Raw genomic sequence first — 6,131 nt, 5'->3', positions numbered from 1 at the left:
TATATATATATATATATATATACTTTTCATATTTATATCGATTTCTACTAATCCTTACATGAAATGCCATTCTCTATTAATTGTAAATTGTATAGTAGCGTTATACTGCCTATTGATATGAGTTTTCCTTAGTTCATTTGTGTAAAGCACTTTTTAGATTCGATCGAAACGATTCATCGCGAGCGAGCGAACTCTTATTACCAATAATTTCCATTATAAATCGATCAATCGCATCGATACGCTCAGAATCGACTTTTCTATTTTTTTTTTTCTTTTTCTTCTTCTTACTCTCTAATTTCTTTACAGTTTTTTTTTCTATTCGTAATTTTTCGTTGTACCTAATTTTTCTTTCCTTTTTTTTTTTTTTACTTCATTAATCTTCGTTTCAATCGTTTCGTTCAAAAAAAAAAAAAAAAAAAAAAAGATTTATGCAACATTATTCTTTCCTTGGATACGTAATTATGATAGAAATTTTAATTTTAATAATTGCATGGCGGATTCCAATTGTACGAGGATACGAGGAAAGAATATATACAATTGGTTGGAGAAACAAAACGTCGATTCTTTTCTTCATTTTACGATTCGCTAATTCTCGCCGCGTGAACATTCCGCGTTGCGTTCCTCTCTTGCTCTACTTTCCTTTAGTTCTCTCTCTCTCTCTCGTTGTCTTCTGTCGGCGACGAGGTCGATCACGATTCCATCGGTTCGTTTTTTTTTTTTTTTTTTTTTTGGACTTATCAGATCGATTATAGAGATTAGAATATTGCTATGAAACTGCTGATGAAAGTATCAGCAGTGTTTTTCGAATGATAGTTAGAGATGATAGTTTTTTCAAAAACGTACTCTCTACAGAATTTCGATAAAAAAAATCATTACTCTCGAGTTGAAAAAAAATTTAATTATAAGTTGTAATTACGCTTCGATTATAATTTCAATAATTTCGTCCGCGATCCGCTTTCAACGGATTCAAGATTCTCGTCGAGAAGAGGAATAGAGTCGAAAAACGAACCGATGGAACGCGACGAAGGTGTTGAGTAATTAAATAGATGGAGCAAGCGATACGTGTAAAGTAGCTGGGGTCGGATCGAAAAATCGTGTCGCTCGATCGCGACTACGAGCACGCTTCTGAACATCCATCCATTCCTTCCTCGTTTTTATATTCCCCTTTCCGATTTTCCTTCGTTTCCTTTTTTCCTTTGGTCTCCTTTCAGCTTCATCGGTGTAAATATTATCTTTTTTTTTTATCGTCGTTTTCATACAAAAGTAGCAAAAAGCTTGGCCGCGAGTGCCGAAGGATTATTCTTTTTTTTGTTTTTTTTTTTTCATCGCCACGATATTTCCTCCTCACGAGGCGTGTTATCGTCGCGACATATTTTTTTCTCTCTCTTTTTCTTTCTCTTTTTTTTTCTCCCTTTTTTCGTTCGATTCAAATCGAGTGAGCTTTTCGAATGAAAATTTATCGAATAAGAAAAATCGTGTCGACGCGCGATAATAACGATCGATACGCTCGATATTATCATATATATTCATTTCCTTTTTTCTGGTTTCTCTCTTTCTTTTTTTTCTTTCCTTCTTTCTTTCTTTCTTCCCTTCCTTTTTTTTATTCATCACGTCACGTTTCACGCGTTGTATACACTCTTTTTGCACGGGGACCGAATCGATAGAATTCGCGAATTCGAGTCGGTCTAAATTAGCTAGAAATTGTCTCGCTTTTAAACACACAATCACACTGTACGATTATACATTTAGAATACACGCATGCGCAGCAAACACGTCCATTCTATCTCTACCTTGGGCAGTACAACTATTGTTTTTATATTGTAAAATGATATGTTACGTTAAGGTCAAGCGAATACGTTGCCCTGGGAAAGGCATTCGAGAGCCTTCGTTTCCTTTTTTATTTTTTTTTTTTTTATTTTTTTTTTTTCTTTCTTCTCTTCGCGGCACGGTAGTCACGGTTCACGATTTAGTTAGAATATATATACGCTCGATTGGATTATAATCTGCGGATCTAATGAAATCTGATGAAGATTCGAAAAAAAAAAAAAAAAAGATCGGTGACAGCGAAAAAAAAAATAAAAAGTCGAAGAAGAAGACGAAGAATATTTTAGAAAAAGATTTCTCAGGAATCGAGGAATTCGATTTTCCATTTTTTTCATTGCTTCTTCTTCTTTTTTTTTTTTTTGTATCAAAAGAACAAATCGATTTATCAAGGATCATCAAATAATAGCGAATAAATAATTGTTGCAAATAAATCGTTTCGTTATTTTTTTTCTCTCATTTTTCGTCGTCGCTCTCTCCGAATTCGCAAATGTAAGGCCTCGCATGGGTTTTACAATTTAGGCTATACTTTCCGCCGTTTTCGAAGATCACACACAGATGTGTACGCCTTTTGTTTTACTCTCTTCAAAAAATCGCGATGACTCTCTTCAAGAAGGGAACGTTGAATTGACCTAACTTTTCTTTTCCTTCGAAACCACGCCTCTCCGTTATCAATGCGTGTACAAACAATTTTTTTCCCCCCCTTTTTTTTTTTTTTAATAAATATATATGTGTGTATATATATATTATACCTATACGTACAGTCCAAGACACACTTAAGAGAGGATCCGAGGAGTTCGATAAAATTTTTATTCTCTATATATCGACTTATACGAGGAAAAAAAATTTATTCAGTCACCATCTATGACGAATATTACGATACTCTAACGAGTCAGAAATTCGGTGATATGTTCGTGGATCGACATGTTCACGGATTCAAGCGGAATTTACACATTTTTATTTTTATTCTTTTTTTTTTTTTTACTTTTTTTATTTATACTAACGATCAGTTGGAAAGCGTTTATCAAAGTCATCATCCTATTAAGAGTCGATCTTTGTCCGATTTCGAGAGGATTCTTATTTTTTAGGATAATTGTTCGTGAAATTCTGAGATCTCTTTTTAAAAGAATTATATTAATTTTTTTTTTTATTCTTTTTTTTTTTTTATTTTTTTTATTTATACTAACGACCCGTTGGAAAGCGTTTATCAACGTCATCATCCTATTAAGAGTCGATCTTTGTCCGATTTCGAGAGGATTCTTATTTTTTAGGATAATTGTTCGTGAAATTCTGAGATCTCTTTTTAAAAGAATTATATTAATTTTTTTTTTTATATTTTAGAATTGATAAAGATTTATCTTAAGTGATACATATGGTGTATTAATTAATCTTTTAATAGATAGGAACGAATGCATAAAAATTCTTCTGTAAAAAAAATTTTGTTCGATTTATCTATGAATCCCTTTATTTCTTTTATTATTATACTTGTAATAAAAATATTAAAGACATGTATTATATTAAAGACATGTTGCAAAAAAGGATTAACCCGTCTTCTATCGAATTATTTTCTTTCATAAAGGCAAAAATTTTAATTTTATTTTTAATAAAAATGGGAATGTAATCAAAACTTAAAAAGTTTGTAATTTTTCAAAACTTTCGAAACTTAAATGCAAAATAATTTTTATTTAAAAAATGTTGTGAGGAATCACTATATTGATTCATATGAATCAAAGAATAAAACAAATTTTTTTACTATTATTTAAATTTCGAGAATCTCAATTTCTCGTAAATTTTGAATTGAAGAATCAAGTTTCGATCGATCTTCTTTAGGATAAACGACTCCAAACGCCTTCCAAGATAATTATCTACTTTCAAATAGCCTGCTCGGCAAGCCCTTAACAATCTAACGATATGTATCAGAAGAGTGACAACCCTGAAATCTCGTCTTACCTCCGTTTCTTTGTCTCTTTCTCTCTCTCTCTCTTTCTCTTCCTCTATACGTTTATCTTCTTTCATCTTCTATTCAGCGACATACTTTCTTCTTTCTTTTTTTCTTTTTTTCTTATTAAATTAAAGCCAATCTCGCGGTTAATCGTTGAAAATTTTTACAATCGGCTCGAGTCGATATTGCAAAAATCGTTCCACATTCATCGTGTATGCCTCGCGATCGGTGACACACTTTCTTCGAAAACGAGATCTCGTTGCCCGACGAGCCGAGTTTACCGCTTTTCATCGTCAAGGGACATCTCGTCTCGCTCTGAATTTCGTGACGGTCCAGTTCCCCGGAAACAGACCGACCAACTTCCTCTTTCAGGTCACACGGATTTTTGTTTCACGGCAAGAAAGATAGTAAGAAGGTCTGCTTTCGTTTCACTTGAATCTTTAAACAACGACACACCACGTGAATTGAGGAGTTGAGAAAAAGAGAAAATTTGGTCGCGAATGTGATGCTTATTTTGGAACGATTTAAATTAGAATAAGAATTATTCGATTCAGTAGTAGTAAATTTTAAATTTCAATAGATATAGCATTAAAAAATGTTGAACAAAAAGATATTTAGATAACCTCTTCAGAGATTGATATATATATGTACGTTTTTCTTAAAATTAAAATTATTTTAATTAAATAATAAAAAGAAAAAAATAAGTTCTATCGAAGAATTCCTCACTACAAAATCTTTTAATAATAAAAACTCGAAACATCGATAACATTTTATTTTACTCAATAATCATTGCTTTGAAATGTTACGTTTGACGTCTTATGGCGTCCCTAAAGAGGTTAACCGTTCACAAATATGTTAAAAAACACACGATTCATTGATCGAAATATTTGTTTATAAGGGACGATGATCGGGCAACGAGATTTCGATTCACTTTACGAAACATATTTTTACTTCTAAAAATGAAAGAATTAATTATTTAAAGAAAAAAAAAGAAACGAAATTCACATCTAATCGCACATAAAGATAGACTCCAGAAATACGCTAACAAGTTCTATGTAATGCCTAGAACATAATCGCCACCTGTGCGCACGAAACGATGCGCACAACGCGCACTCTGTTTTCCCTTCCCTCACTGCGTTTTTTCTCTCCTTCTCGACGCACGTTTTCATGAAAATAGAAAAATAAAGGAGCGTGCTCATGGACGAGGGCAATTACGACGAGACTGCCACATGTCGCTGACGAAACGTGTCTTTCGAACGTATCAATCATAAAATTAACCGTTTCTCTTGTTGATGTATGACTTTTTACCCACCACTTTTTTTTTTTTATCCTTTCTTCACAATATCTCGCCTTTCAACGTACACACACGGTTGACATATACGCACAGGCACACACATTCTCTACTATATTCTTAATCACTTAATCACCACTCGTCACTATTAATTGCGGATGCGTATAATAAATGCCCAGTGGTTGTTCGACGAGGATCATATTTATTTACCAGCACGAGGATTGAACTCTTGAACTCTGAGAGAATAAGCTGTCGATCGACTCTATCGGAGAATCCGCTCGATTTGACGTGGAAATCCGAGGAATTTACGAGAAAAATATTCGATTCTTTCTGTTTACGAGAAAAGTATTTTTTCTTTCCTTTTTTTCGATCACCGTTGAAGAATTTCTCTCTCTCTCTCTCTTTCTCTCTGTCTCTTTTTCTTCTCCTTCCTTTCTAACTTCTTACGCCGTAGAATTCACACCGTAGATTCTATCAACGGGATAATCGTCGAGCAGAGATTAAATATTTATAAATTAGAGGAACACGCGTCGATGCGGCAGCTCTCTGTCCTTCGAGGAAAAGGTTGTAAGTAGAAAACGACGAGGCGATAGAAAACTATCAGGCAGGCTCGAACAGCTTTTCGGAATTAGTTTTTTTTTTTTTAGAGTTTAGTTTGAAGAAGCGTCTCCTGGATTGAGTTATTTTTTGTTTTTTTCTTTTTTTCTTTTTTTCAGGACTGCGACTATATATATATATATATATACTCATCTCCTTTGTTTCTCCTCCTATCTTTTTTTTTTTTCCGTTTTCTTCTTTTCTTTTCAACGCAAACTCGATGCGCGATTATCCCACGTTATCGCCACGCATGCACGCGTGTATAAATAATAACGTGGATCCCACGGGAGAAGGGGGGAGAGTTCGACGAGTTTGAAATCGGGACGAGACGAATAATACACGGTATATACGAATTACAGCATGACTCGACCAACGGGAAGGCACTTGGGCAAATTACGTGCCGAGTTGGCCGTCGTATCTAGCACGCAGGGCACACACCATCTTCGGTATCCTCGATTTTTCTCTGTCTATTTCGCGCCA

At 34.0% G+C, this 6,131-nt stretch overlaps 1 long non-coding RNA gene across 2 annotated transcripts in view; it reads left to right on the top strand.

The window, feature by feature from the left end:
* Nucleotides 1-6,131, top strand: part of LOC116185001 — a 16,886-nt gene that overhangs the window by 9,977 nt on the left and 778 nt on the right. The gene's annotated exons all lie outside the window — the stretch shown is intronic.

This window comes from Apis dorsata, unplaced genomic scaffold, assembly GCF_000469605.1.
Source record: "Apis dorsata unplaced genomic scaffold, Apis dorsata 1.3 scaffold_83, whole genome shotgun sequence".
NCBI classification, from domain to species: domain Eukaryota; kingdom Metazoa; phylum Arthropoda; class Insecta; order Hymenoptera; family Apidae; genus Apis; species Apis dorsata.
This window is presented reverse-complemented; position numbering and strand designations above follow the sequence as displayed.